Source organism: Lipotes vexillifer, unplaced genomic scaffold (assembly GCF_000442215.2).
Source record: "Lipotes vexillifer unplaced genomic scaffold, Lipotes_vexillifer_v1.1 scaffold510, whole genome shotgun sequence".
Lineage (NCBI taxonomy): Eukaryota > Metazoa > Chordata > Mammalia > Artiodactyla > Lipotidae > Lipotes > Lipotes vexillifer.
Window position 1 is genome coordinate 856,222 of NW_006797594.1, and position 13,738 is coordinate 869,959.

A 13,738-nucleotide genomic window follows, 5' to 3' on the forward strand; every position below is an offset into this window, starting at 1 on the left:
CCCTCCCCATGTCCTCAAGTCCATTCTCTACACCTGTGTCTTTATTCCTGTTCTAATTTTAGTTTTGTAGGAAAAGATGTACCCTGAAGTCACGATTGAAACAAATACTAATTTTCCGGTTTCTGAGAGACCTAAAAATCAGACACAAATCAGAATTTAAATTAAAATTAATTATTAAGAAAAAAAATATGGTCGGATAGAACGCTGGGACAAATGGTGGAAGCAAACCTATACAGATAAGATCTCACACAGAAGCATACACATACACATTCACAAAAAGAGGAAAAGGGGAAAAAATCATAGATCTTGCTCTAGAAGTCCGCCTCCTCAATTTGGGATGATTCGCTGTCTATTCATGTATTCCACAGATGCAGGGTACATCAAGTTGATTGTGGAGCTTTAATCCGCTGCTTCTGAGGCTGCTGGGAGAGATTTCCCTTTCTCTTCTTTGCTCTCACAGCTCACAGAGGCTCAGCTTTCGATTTGGCCCTGCCTCTGCGTGTAGGTAGCTGGAGGGCGTCTGTTTTTTGCTCAGACAGGACGGGGTTAAAGGAGCCGCTGACTCGGGGGCTCTGGCGCACTCAGCCTGGGGGGAGGGAGGGGCACGGAGTGCGGGGCGGGCCTGAGGCGGCAGAAGTCGGCGTTACGTTGCAGCAGCGTGAGGCCCGCCGTGTGTTCTCCCTGGGAAGTTGTCCCTGGATCCCGGGAACCTGGCAGTGGCGGGCTGCACAGGCTCCCCGGAAGAGGGGTGTGGATAGTGACCTGTGCTCGCACACAGGCCCCTTGGTGGCGGCAGCAGCAGCCTTAGCGTCTCCCACCCGTCTCTGGTGTCCGAGCTTTTAGCCGCGGCTCGCGCCCGTCTGAGGTTCGTGCCTTTAGCCGCAGCTCGTGCCCGTCTCTGGGGTCTGCGCTTTTAGCCGCGTCTCGCGCCCGTCTCTGAGGTCCGTGATTTTAGCCCTGGCTCGCGCCCGTTTCTGGAGTTCCTTTAGGCAGCGCTCTTAAAACCCCTCTCCTCGCGCACCAGGAAACACAGAGGCAAGAAAAAGTCTCTTGCCTCCTCAGCAGGTGCAGCCTTTTCCCCGGACTCCCTCCCGGCTAGCCGTGGCGCACTAACCCCTTCGGGCTATGTTCAAGCCGCCAACCCCAGTCCTCTCCCTGCGCTCCGACCAAAGCCCGAGCCTCAGCTCGCAGCCCCGCCCGCCCCGGCGGGTGAGCACACAAGCCTCTCGGGCTGGTGAGTGCCGGTCGGCACCGATCCTCTGTGCGGGAATCTCCCCGCTTTGCCCTCCGCACCCCTGTTGCTGTGCTCTCCTCCGCGGCTCCGAAGCTCCCCGCTCCGCCTCCCGCAATCTCTGCCCGCGAAGGGGCTTCCTAGTGTGTGGAGACCTTTCCTCCTTCACAGCTCCCTCCCACTGGTGCAGGTGCCGTCCCTATTCTTTTGTCTCTGTTTTTAATTAATTTTTTTTTTCTTTTGCCCTACCCAGGTACGTGGGGAGTTTCTTGCCTTTTGGGAGGTCTGAGGTCTTCTGCCAGCATTCAGTAGGTGTTCTGTAGGAGTTGTTCCACATGTAGATGTATTTCTGGTGTATTTGTGGGGAGGAAGGTGATCTCCGCGTCTTACTCCTCCGCCGTCTTTCCACAACCCAACTATTAATATTTTAACAAATTTATGTCTTGCTTTTATATGTAATTTCATAATGATTCTTTATTTCTATGTTAAATTTAGTAGCTTTCTTGGCTTTACAGAAACTTGTCATATCATTAGAGATCTTAAGCATCATGAATTAATGACTGCCTTTAGTAAATTCCATAATGAGTGATTTAGTGGTCAGCTTGGGAGGCAGACAGCTTTGTTTTAAATTCTGGAATCACTGTGAATTTGTTGCATGTTCCCAAAAACATGGGAATAAAATTAGGACTTAATCCACCAACTTACTGGGAAGATTAAAAATACAATGTATATTAAACACATAACACAGTGTCTCCTAATACTGTAGTAAGCCCAGTGTTTATAAGTTTAATAGGTTTATCTGGGATTATGTATTTTTCTTCTGCCTTTGTTTCCATATTTCTCCCATAAAGACTGTGTCTATGTTCATTCACATTTCTCTACAGTTTTTTTCCTTTTTCCCTCCCTCCTTCCTTCCTTCCTTCCTTGCCATTCTTCCTTCTTTCCATTCTTTATGGTAAGAACTACATTTTCAGCTTTAGACTGGGAATAAGGAAACTGGGAAAAGATCCATAATAGACCTGACTTCACAACTGTAACAACTCTTCCTCATTGCCAGCTGTTTTAGGCAAAAAGGTCACTGGACATGTCACACATAGATATGCACCCAGTTTAGTTACTGGCTTAGTGCTCTAGCCTTAGGTGGACTTCAACAGGTATTGCTTCTTATTTGTCTGGAAATGAGAACCAACAAATTTGGGGTATAGTTGGTTACACTCCACCTTTTAATTTGACTCCTGTCCTGTCCAGCTCAGATCTACTACCTGCTTCTTACTCTTATTTTTTCCCATAGGCTGCCAAATCTTCCTAAAAATAGCGTATCCCATTTCTCTCCTAAACTAGGAAACCTAAAGCAATGCTTTCTATGGTAGAGATCTATGTGAAGAGTACAAAGAGGGAAAAACAAAGAATTCTCAAAAATTCAGATTCTCCTACAAGTAGCAAACCAAAATGCCATTACTGCTACATGGCCCATTTCCCAAGTAGTTTCGGCAGTACAAATGGAATAAGCATAATTTTTTGGGCTATTATTATTTTCTATTATCTTAAAAAAATTATTGGAAGGGTAATTCTTTTTTTTCTTGGAGGATGGAGTAGGGTGTGTGTGTGGCTTGCAGGAAATTAGAAAGATATTCATTTAAAACAAATTTTGTGACTGTCTGTCAAAACGATAGATGGAAAATACAGAATATCATGTTGCCTCAGGTCATTTGAGGGAGGGACAGGAAGAATTTTTTTGGCGTTTCTGCCAATAATTTATGGAATTAACTGACCAAGCACCTTTTACATCTGTAATTATGATAAGCCACTGTGAGAATGTCACAAGGTGAACCACAACCTGCCTTGCTGTTGTCCCCATGCCCATAAAAAAGTTTATTTCTGACAGTTCCAATCCCTTTAAATAGGAACCAGGGTTATACTTCTCCAGAGTTGGTATAGTGAACTAACTTTAAAATGCATGTTGTTTTTAAAGATGCATTCAGTACCTTTTCTCCTATAGGAGTACAGCTTAAAAAAGGTTGTGCCTCATATACAGCTTTTGTGTGTATAATAACTCTCAGGTAAATCTCAGAGGTACAAGTATGTACTTTCTAAAATAATATCGCTTAAATGAATCAAGTAAATCTACTACTACCCATGGTGCTTATTTCTTGTCTTTGTTTTTACATGAAGTAGAGCAAAACTCTGAAGTTTAGGTAATTTTAAAGTAAACTGTGATGTTTAAAATTTTTATGATAAAATTATACTTGGATTTGAGATTTAATGTTGACTTTTGTCATAACTGACCACAACAAATGTGCTTAAGTTTCCATGCTTCTGTTTTTCTATTAATATAACAGGTAATGTTGACATTTTACTTAACCTGCAGAAGTATATCGTTTTATGTTAGATGTCAAAGGATTTAGTGGACTCTTGTTAAGATGTAAAGAGAGTCAGATTAACTGGTTACTAAGTAACCACCCTGTGAAAACGATACCTCCTCTTACAGGTGCTGTTCAGGGAAGTTCTGGACTGTTAACTTGTCCAGATCATAGTTAATCATTTATATCAACATTAATTTTTCTCTTTTTAAATTTTCAAAAACATACAAAACTAGACATACTAGTATAATGGGCTCTGATGTGCCCATCACTCAGTTTAAACAATTATCAACTCTTGGCCAATCTTATTTATCTACGCTCCTTCCCACTGTCTCTCACCCCCTGTTTTGTTTCAAAGAAAATACTCATATTACTTAGATATAAAAGTCAAAAATTATTAATGAAATTACCAACATTACTACATCACATCTAAAAACTATAATTTCTTAATATTAGTAAATATACAGGGCTCTAATTCTGCTGTCCCATTATTTTCACTTTGTTTGAATTATGATTGAAATAAGGCCAATGCTCTAAAATTGGTTCATGTAATTTTTCTATTTTAACCTAAACCTCTCTTCCTTCTCCTTTTAAAAATGTTACTTATTTTTGCAATTCAGTTCTTGAAATAACAGGATTGTTTGGTAGAATTTTCCACAGTCTGATTGCATCCCTCTTGTGATAAGACATTATGCTGTCTCTATATGTTCTATAAAGTGGTTGTTCAAGGCTTGATAAAGGCTTGATCAGGTAGAGGTCTTTATTTTTAAAGATTTCTTCATAGGTTATATTGAATATTTATATGAAGAAGGACCCATTGTGTGGTTTTTCTCTTTTCCTAGATATAAATTATTATCTCATCAAGGGTTGCAAAATCATGATATTCTAATTCTACTCATCTTTCTTTACTTATTAGCTACAACACCTTTATGAAGAGAAAATTTCTGTTACCAGATATTTTGTTACTCTGAGGTACAGTTCATATACAAAACCCAGATTAATGCTTAATATTTTTCCTTTATCCAGTTTTTAAAAATACTGAGTTAATTTTATAATATCTACCATATGTGATCAGTGAGGTTCTTTTAAAAAATTATTCTAAATTTATGGATTTTAAAATATTTGAGTTTTTCATTTTAAAAACATAGTAGTACTACTGGAGTCATAACAATACTAGTTTTAGATAAATGACAGAATACTTTCTCTCATTGCTTTTTCACTTAGGAACATATACTGGGGATCACTCCATAGCTATACATACGAGTTATTATTTACTACTTTTACAGAACTGTATATTTCATTGTATGGATATAAAATACTTTTTTCAAGTTCTATTAATGGTTATTTCCAGTCTTTTGTTATTGTAAACTATAATGGTCTAACTGACAGACACTTGAGTATATCTTTTTAATTCTTTCCATGGTATCCTATGGTGGTTTTCTAGGAGAGAAATTGCTATACTTAAGGTTAGAGCATTTATGGATTTGCTAGATATTGCTAGTTCCCTTCCAATAGGGTTGTACCATTTTGCATCCCCTCCAGCAATGTATGAGTGCCCCTTTGTCCTTAGCCTCATCAAGAAATTCTGCCTAATTTTGGATTTTTTCCAGTTACAGCACTGTCATACTCAGGATAGTCCAAATGAAGAGACAAATCTATATTGTATTCTCTTACACCTAATTCATACCATTTGTAATATATTCTTCACACTGTGAAAACCAGTGTGTGCTTCTGCATTTATTGCCAGACATGATAGCAGTCTATGCCAAAGTAAACACATGGTTCTACTGACTTCTTTTCATGTATTTCAAAATTGTACCTGGACATGTGAATTAAATTATTCCAAAGACCATTTTAGGATCTCTCTAATCAGCTCAGTCTTTCTCTGTGGTGTGTAACTGATATATTTAAGTCATGCCTATTGGGTTCCCATATAGATAGTCTGTTCTGATCAGTATGACAGAATTTTGAATAAATTGCTTTTCTAAGGGTACTTCACTTTTCTGCTAAGTTTACAACACTGCATCAGACAAAGGAAGCTTAGATGAAAGTGTAGATGACTTTATAAATGTGTCCATAACTCTTAAAAAATAAAAGGCAAGACTGAAACAGTGTTGAATTTCTCAGCTCTTTGAGTCACTGAAACAATTTCAGAACATGATATATACTGCTTTCATTTATTGTCCTGAATTTTACTTTTTTGCCTAAAGCTAGTTATTTTTCCTTAAAGTGAATCATTGATTTCTCTTCCTTAAGCTGAGTTTCAGATTCACAAACACCTGCAGCGATATGCTTGTTTTGACTACAGAATCAGTCAGGGAAGAAGGCTGTTTTGAACTGTACATGCAACAATGTCTTCTCTTTTTCCAATCAGAGAAATAACACAGACACCCTTCAACAGAAAGCAAACAAAAGCAATAGTTCATGCAAATGTTTATGAAATGGGGTGTAGAAACCAAACATAGTGGCAGCCACTTAGACCTTTTAGATTTAAGTGTGTTCATTTTTAGTAGAAATAAAAATAAGCCCAGCTTTCCAAAACACTTCACATTCTGCCTGAAATTTCATGAGATTTTTTGCAGAGGCAGATGCTTTTATATCACCAAGAGAAATGTGAATGATTTTAATTTCTACCTATTTAGTATGAAACTGAGCATGACATAGCAATTCCATTAAGTTCAGTTCAAGAAATACTTACTGTTGCTACAATACAAGAGGAGCTCTGTGAGGTGTTATGAGGAATACAGAGATAACCAAGACATGAGTTCAGGACAGTCCCCCTTCCTCCCAAGTTAATTCAATACCTCCTTTTGATCTTTCAGAGTTCTTTTAGATCATATCCTTTTGCAGTTTGGTGAGACTTCTCCTGGGGATTGTGTTGGAGTCAAGTACCACTTTATTTGTACGTCTCTGAATTGGGGCTACAGTATTTTTAACTATTGGAAACACATTTCTTTTAGATCCTGTGTCCAAGCTATTTTCTGCCTGTACATGTAGTCCCAACAGAGGAATGAAGATGCTACTGCTAGCAGATCAAGAGGGGAACACAGGTTGCGAAATCAATTTCTGGCTCAAAAGTCATGTTAAATGTCTTTTGCACATGCCAACACACAAAGTCAGAGCAGTATCATGAGTTAGTGTCAGATGTTGGACTGTGGTTGAACCAAAGACATAGGCCTTCAGGAAGGAAGAGAGTATTTGGATGCCATTTATGACATCTCCTAAAGGAGAACAAAGAGCACCAAGAATTTTTATAGTTTTCAGGGAATATTGTGAAGGGAATTGTACAATTGAACTATCTTGAAAAAAAAAAAAGGGATGTAATAGGTCAAACTTTTAAAATGTCTTTATTAGGAAGCCAGTTTCTCTGCTGCCATAGGCTTTTCCATGTGAAATGAGCTGAGAAAGGAAAAATACAATATAGATGAAATCACTGTTAAAGAAGAAGGAGAAGTAGGAAAGAAGTCTGCTTCTCCTGGCCCCAGGGAATTAGGCGGACAAAAGGGAGCAGAGAAAAGAGATATCTGGTTGAGATGTGTGAGTCCTAATAAAATCCTAGAACAGAAGGTACTTCAGGTGTCAGAGCAGGACACCGAAGTGGGAGCCACTTTGCCTCCTCTTCCCATTTGGGACTCTTGCAAGGACAACTGGTAGCATGCTGTGGTCTGGGATAGGCCCCAGCAGTCCTGTAGAGAACAGACTGCTGTAGTCAATAATGACCTAGCCAGCATTCATGAGTTACCCTGGGCTCTCTTTGGTTATGAGGCAGCAGCCTCTCCTCCTTGTCACACATCAGGGGGGATACTGAAGGTAACTGAGCCTCTGTATGTATGCTGTGGATCAGAGCCAAGATGTGCCCACAGCACAGGCTGTCTCATAGACCAAGTCTAGGACCCCATGGTGCAAAACAGAGAAGAGAATCAGAGTATGTTTACAACGCCAGCAGGAGTCCCAAGGTGAGGCCCAGTCAGTCAGATGTAAGGTCTCGCCGAGGCCCAACCAGGTTGACAGAGAAAAAAATCACGAGCTACTCCAGGCAGACGGTGAGTAGCAGGAACCATCCTGTTGCCCAAAGATGGGAACTCAGGCAGTGATGCCTCAGAAACCCCAGCCAGCACAAGGCAAGGATGTTTTCTTTCTGCTGATGCTGTGAAGTCAAACTATCTTTAGCAAACCTAGTCACCTTCTCAGAGTAGAGTGAATATAGAATGTGGAGTATTATTCGGACAGACAAGAGGCTGCATATTAAGAGAGTGTTAGAAACATTTTACTATGTTGGGCAAGTTTATAAATTTTTTAAAAATTGAAGTATAGTTGATTTACAATGTGTTAATTTCTGCTGTACAGCAAAGTGATTCATTTATACATATATACACATTCTTTTTAAAATATCCTTTTCCATTGTGGTTTATCATAGGATATTGAATATAGTTCTCTGTGCTATACACTAGGACCTTTTTGTTTATCCATTCTATATATAAAAGCTTACATCTGCTATCCTCAACCTCCCACTTCATCCCTTCTCCACCCCCGACTCCCTTAGCAACCACCATTCTGTTCTCTAAGTCCACGATTCTGTTTCTGTTTATACATAGGTACATTTTGTGTCATATTTTAGATTCCACATATAAGTGATATCATACGGTATTTGTCTTTCTCTTTCTGACTTCACTTAGTTCAGTAAACTCTAGTTGCATCCATGTTGCTGCAAATGGCATTATATGGTTCTTTTTAATGGCTGAGTAGTATTCCATTGTATATAGGTACCACATCTTCTTTATCCATTCATCTGTCGATTGACATTTAAGTTGTTTCTGTGTCTTGGGTGTTGGGAATAATGCTGCTATGAACACAGTGGTGCATGTGTATTTTTGAATTATAGTTTTGTCTGAATATATGCCCAGGAGTGGAATTGCTAGATCATATGGTAATTCCATTTTTAGTTTTCTGAGGAACTTCCATACTGTTTTCCACAGTGGCTGCACTGACTTACATTCCCCCCACCAACAGTGTAGGAGGGTCCCCTTTTCTCTACAAACTCTCCAGAATTTATTTGTAGACTTTTTAATGATGGCAATTCTGACATGGTGTGAGGTTGTACCTTATTGTAGTTTTGAGTTGCATTTCTCTAATGATTAGCGATGATGAACATCTTTTTATGTGCCTATTGGCCATCGGTATTTCTTCTTGGAGAAGTGTCTCTTCTGGTCTTCTGCCCATTTTTGGATTGGGTTGTTTGGTTTTTTGTTGTTTAGTTGTATGAGCTGTTTGTATATTTTAGAAATCAAGCCCTTGTCAGTTGTATTGTTTGCAAATATTTTCTCCCATCCTGTGGGTTGTCTTTTTGTTTTGCTCGTAGTTTCTTTTGCTGTGCAAAAGCTTTTAAGTTTGATTAGGTCCCGTTTGTTTTTATTTTATTGCCTTGGGAGACTGACCTAAGAAAACATTGGTCCGATTTATGTCAGAGAACGTTTTGCCTATGATCTCTTCTAGGAGTTTTATGGTGTCATGTCTTATGTTTAAGTCTTTAAGCCATTTTGAGTTATTTTTGTAAATAGTGAGAGGGTGTGTTGTTGGGCAAATTTAATATTTGTGTTTATCCTACTACTTAGAAAGTAAGATCAGTAATAGATAAAAGAAGATACATATTCTGCATGCATTTAAGTGCAGTGTAAATTAATTTGTAACCCCATTGGAATTATAGTATAGCTCTTTGTTGTCAATTCTATATATACTAATGGGATGTAAGTGACTTGAGGGCAGAAAGCTATCTTAGTCTTTGGTATTTGTTGTGAAGAGCATAATGCTTAGCATACAGAAAATGCTAAAACAATGTGTGTTGGGTTGAGATGAATTTTTTGTCACCAAGAGCATTTGCTCTGGAATTGTTTCCCTTGTGCTTGGGCTGAATAACCATAGGCTAGAATTCTATTATTTTCCCAGGGGTTCTGAATCTTGAGGGATTGGTTCAAAGGCAATCTAAACAGAGGTATCAGCATAAGCAAAGATATAGAAATAAGAAATGCAAGTATGTTTGCTGAATGGTGGGTTCTCCAATTTGGCTGATTAGGAATTATTGTCAGGGTTAAATTCCATTAATAATGTTAACATTTACAATCTACTAAGCACTTTTGCCATTAGCAGGTTACTGTGCTTTGTGATTTCCATCTTTCATTTCAATTAACACTCCTATGGCAATGGTTTATACTGTAGTATTAATGAAGTTCCAATTCGGAGACAGAAATCACACAGTAATTTAAACAGGGAAAGTTAAATATAAAGAGTTACTGACTATAATATGGGATTGGCTGGTAAAGGGAAAAGAAAACTAAAGAATTTTAGAATAGAAAATATAGGAAGAAACCTCTACTCCTAGCTGGGGCTGACACCCAGCATCCAAGAGAGAGACAAACTTGGATGATTTCTTCCCAAGGGACTGAGATCCAAACATTGTTGGAAAGGGGACGCCATGGCACAGTGGATGGCATAGTTGGTTGAGGTGTCTCACTGAGAACCCTTCTTCTGGGTAACGCTGAAGCTGTGTAGAGAAGGGCTGAGCTTCAGAACTCCGGGTAAAGCCAAGGGGAAAGCTGTTCACGGGGAAGTGCGGATGATCGCAATCCCTGCACAGCTGCTTGAGTGAGTGCCCAAGGAAGCTGCTCATGGAGAGATGCGGAGTGCTGCTTGCCAAAAATGTGCTATCAGGCTGCCACGCAAAGCAGGAACTGAGCATCCAAGCTGTGTGTGCTGCAGGAACCTGTGGGGAGAGGCACAGCAGAACCAGGAAGAGAAACCCTGCCCATCTCTAGGGTCCCTCTCGTGCCTCTATTGTTAAAGTTTAACCGTGCCCACCAGCAAAGGAGAAACAATTAGGGTCCAGTAACAGGCAATAAAAGGTAAATTTCGAGCTGGGAGACATTAAACTGGTAACTGGAAGAACCATCTTGTTTGTAATCCATATATTAGGAAATTGTCAGATTTTTGTGACTTACCTAGTCACACAAGTGATCAAAACTTGAAATTCAAACACTTGTGCTTTTAGTTTTCATGGTATGTTGCTGCTCTAGATTCATCTGGCAACAGTGTTTAGGATAGATTGTAGTTGGACTGAGGCTGGGATAGGAATAACTGGTAAATGTTACAATAAGCCAGGTAGAAGAAAATGGGGGCTTCTGAAGTATCTAACTGCATGGACATTTCTTGTGTAACCTCTGAATTTTCTTTTTTTGTTGTTGTTTTTTTTTTTTGCGGTACGTGGGCCCCTCACTGTTGTGGCCTCTCCCATTGCGGAGCACAGGCTCTGGACGCACAGGCTCAGCGGCCATGGCTCACGGGCCCAGCCGCTCTGCGGCATGTGGGATACTCCCGGACAGGGGCACGAACCCGTGTCCCCTGCAACGGCAGGAGGACTCTCAAACCACTGGGCCACCAGGGAAGCCCTCTGAATTTTCTTATCTCAATTAAACTGGTAAATACATATAAGCATTCACAGTTCAAGTGTCACATGGTGAAAGCGGTTGACTGGAAAATGCCAGTAGACTGATTTAAAAGATATAATATTTGTATATGTACACAAAGAATACAGCTTACTATTTTTAGATAGTTGTGAAATGCAAAAATGAGAGAACATTCTCCCTGTTAGAGGAACAAGCTTCTCCTAGCTTCCAAAGCCCCAAAAGACTGTCCGGGATAGGCCTTACCATCTGATGGGGTGAAGATCCCAACAGGTTTTTCAACACCCATTTGCCTTCACTGGTTTTTAGACCCTTCTTACCTTTCCCAGCTGCTTGGGAGCCTCTGGCTCTGTGCCTGACTGCTTACTAGATACAGTAACTGTGGGCATCCCTGGCACTGTCCTAAGGGCCTAGTGGGTAGGTTCCCAGGAAGAGTTTCTCAGGTGTGTCAAACCCTTGTGAGTCCACGTTTCACATCTGTCTGGGATATATCCAAGCAACTGTATATTACCTTTGTTCATAAATTATATGGACTTACAAAGAAAAGTCTTCTAGAATCCCAATTCTCACTGGGAAAAATGTGCAAGGATTTATAGAATCTGTTTTATACTGGATTTACTACCATACTACATTCTCTTTACTACACTCAGTCTTAGAACTTAACTGCAGGACTGCTCTTTCTGGTTTTTCTTCTACCTTTCCCCTTTGCTTTAGACTAGTGGACAGTATAGCTCAGTGTTTAAGGATATGTTGGTGGTCCTGAGCATGCGCCATGCAGACCTGCAGCTACAGGCCTGCAACCACGGCTGCAGATGCTGTGATCTGAAACCCAGAGCTGTGCTTGCTTTGATGCACACTTCGCACTGGCTGCTTCTGGTCAATGACTGAGCACAGCAGGGAGACAAAGGGAGGCCCAGTCTTAGGAGACAGGGGCTCCTCTGATGGCAACTTTGGCCTGAGGACCCTGACAGCCCTGACGAACCTTTCTTGGGCTGTCCTGTGTCTAAGTCACTTCCATGTAACCCATTTCCTCTCTTCTCTACTTCTGTAGTGAGTGACCTGTATAGTGGTCTGATATCTCTCCCATCCTTTCCTGACTTTTTCTCCATTCCTCCATAGGCATTTCCCTATATAAAATCTTTGCACTTTTAATCTTATTTTGGTGTGTGCTTCTGGGAGCTCTTGAGCTAACTCAGCCATGGATTCAAATAAGCTGGGTTTGAACCTGGGCTTGGCATTTACTGGCTGCAGGGCCTGTGTCATTTACTTAACCTGTATGTTCTGTAGTTTAGGCATACATAATACAGGAATAATAATGGTTATCTACTACATGGGGTCATAAGGAATAACAAAATTATAAAATAAAAATACATGCTAGCTATTATCATGCTCTCATGTCCATAACACAGTTTACTATATGGAAATCTAAGTGAGAAAAATCCTATATGAGCTGTTAAAGTTGTTTTTCAACTCATCTTTTTAGGTACCTGTTGAATTCATTCTTAATGCAAAAAAAAAGAAAGAAAAGAAAAGAAAAGGACCTATAAGGAGGTTGAGGAATGAAAGTAGAAAATGGGAGCAATATTCTTGCTTTCCATATATTGTCAGCACAGTAATTAACATAGCAAAAATTTCCACATGCACAGTTTAAAAGACTCATTTTACTGTATTCTTGTTAACATGAATAACAAGAGGCAATAAATTATAGAAATCAGTGGGACATCATTGAAGGCTGAGGATATGCTGCATGTAAATTAGATGTATGAAGGGCAAGAGGAAATGAGAAGCAGATAACTAACAAAGGGTAACCAATTTCTTGTGCATAATCACATTTCTAAGTGATAGTTACCAGATGTATTTGTAAAAATTTAATTTAAAAAATTATTTTCAGAATGGAATTTTAGTATGGATGCAATATATTGAAACAAGTATCCTGGAATACTATCACATGATCCCACTCTATATTATACTTCATACTTTTTTAAAGCATTTTCATACAAATAATCTTAAATAATTCTCACAACCACATGAGAGGTAGTAGAACAAATATTAACAATCCTGTTTTTTATTGGGGTAAATAAATAAATGAGCCTATAATGATGCTTTAGGGGTACTTTGCTCATTCCTTATTTATAGTTTAGTGGGATTCTAGATCTGGTTAGGAATTGGATAAATTCAGTCTCATTCAGAATTTCTAGATCCATTCACATCTCTTCAGTACTGCATCAATTTCATCTTACATGGAACCTCTGAGACTTTCTAAGTTGTGTGGAACAGAAACCACCTTGGGCTTTGTCAACAAATCTGGATTCTGTACGTTGGGTGTTTTCTGGGGCATTTTTTAAAAGATACTTGATGCATTGACAAATATGGTTTCCAAACATTTATTGAGATCTTACTCAACCAGCCTTCTGAAAATCTATAGCTGTTTGATCTGTCACATTGTTCCTACGAGGAGTCTCTCCAAGAACAAGCAATAAGTGAACCATATGAATTTTAGCTCCCCACCCCCAAGTCAACAAAAATGTGTTTGATTACACAGCTGAGGGTTTTGAGAGAGGAAGGCTAGCACACATATAACAGATGTGGGCCCTACTGGATCCTGCTGTACATCTGCCTTGAAAATGGGTTGACATGGTCTCTTATTTACATAAGATAGTCTGTTTCCCTGGTGTTTGTGACTCTAAAGCAAA

General features: G+C 39.7%; 1 pseudogene; it reads right to left on the bottom strand.

The window, feature by feature from the left end:
• Positions 1 to 11,434, bottom strand: part of LOC103076423 (putative tubulin-like protein alpha-4B) — a 57,245-nt pseudogene extending 45,811 nt beyond the window's left edge.
• Between the last annotated feature and the right edge of the window lie 2,304 nt (positions 11,435 to 13,738).